This window comes from Diadema setosum, chromosome 17 (genome assembly GCF_964275005.1).
Source record: "Diadema setosum chromosome 17, eeDiaSeto1, whole genome shotgun sequence".
Lineage (NCBI taxonomy): Eukaryota > Metazoa > Echinodermata > Echinoidea > Diadematoida > Diadematidae > Diadema > Diadema setosum.
This window is the reverse complement of record NC_092701.1, coordinates 30,409,104-30,410,818: the sequence shown is the minus strand read 5'-3', so window position 1 is coordinate 30,410,818 and position 1,715 is coordinate 30,409,104.

Genomic DNA, 1,715 nt, shown 5'->3' with positions numbered 1-1,715 from the left:
TATATATCATTATTTTAATCAGCATGACTCTAAGTATACTGCAGCAGCAGCAGTAGAAGTATAAGTAGTACCAGGTACCAGTAGTAATGGTGTACCAGTATTGTAATGGTATTATTATCATAAGACTACGATCATTCTTCCGCAATGATTTCATAGATATCATAAAATGATTACCGTTTCAGTGATGATTATACAATGTAATGATAACATTCATAAGCGACAGAAATACACTTGTATAATAGAAAAGGCAGATATGAATAAAATATAACATAATATGACTTTTACGGATCGTTGATGCGAGTATAGAATTACTATACCTACAGGAATCACGATAGAAAAAAAAAAGGATTAATCAACAACTATCGACGAAAAAGCTTAATTTCTACGTGGTAAATATCGTAAATTAGTCGATGATAGTACGATCTTGACGATAGTTGTATTTAAGCAGTCTTACCCTGTCCAGGAAAAAAAAAATGAGAAGAAGCTTTGGTCAACTTGTACACATGTAGCCCTACTTCTTTGTGTACTGTCTGAACCTCTACATTCCATTTGTTGACACTGCCAATGACTGTGTTATACATACACTGAAATTTTAGAAATTTCTTAGAACTAGAACCTACTTTATTGTATAGCGTGATGTCAGGTATGGACTCCAAGAAAACATAAAGGAAATCCAAAAAAAAAAAAATCACTTTTCTAGCATAATGAAAGAGCATTTGACTAACCGCTTTCAGAAAGCAGGGGGAATGATAACTGCTACCCTTAACATAAGTTGGTGGAATGTGTAATTTTCATGAAAAGTGAATTTTTGTGGAATTCCTTTTATATTTTCTTTATATTGTTGCCCACACACGACGTCATAATCTCTAAATAGTCTCCTCATCCAGCGGTTCCAACACCAAAATTTAAAAATTTATAACATTTGCATCGATTGTCTGATTTTCCTCAAACTTTCACTGATGTTTTCTAATAATGTTGCTGTTTTCACTCAATCCACATTTCTCTTTAGGTTTTGGTTTCCTTTACAAAGAAGAGACTTCGACAAAAGAAATAACTTTGGATGACGAGTGATGTTACGGCTTTAATACGAGAAAGAGCAAGAAAACACAGCCAGCAAAAACGTATGAATATAGGATCATGAGTGACAGAATAATAGAAGTCTGCGTAATCTCATAACATAGTCTGTGAGAATGGCTAAGAGGAAATGTTGTTGATGATATTTCGGAAAATATGGAAAATGTAACCCTCATGGGGAAAGTTGTAAGAGAGTTGTACCAAGGAGGTTCAAGAGAACCTCCTTAATTGGCTGTACCAAACTCTAAACCCTCCACAGAAGGAGTGGAGTACAGATGGCACAAGAATGTTGGAAATGCGCTGAATAATCTCTTGCTACGTTGGCTAGTCTACCTCGGGTAGTTAAAAAAAAACTGTCAATAGGTGTCGTTTTATGCAGATGATACTTATATGCATCCAGTAATACTCTTGAACTTGAAAAAGCTGTTAATGATGATTTATTAATGCTAACATGCATGAATGGTTACCCACTTCAGAGTAAAATCATTTCGAATGTTAAAAAGTGTAAATTAATGCTAATACCTAACGTTATCGTATAAGTTTGAAAATGTTAACATAAAAATTATTGATGACATTTTTACGACAAATTAGAAAGTAGTAAGGTGTCGTCATTTATACTTATATAGTTTAAAGGGAAACCA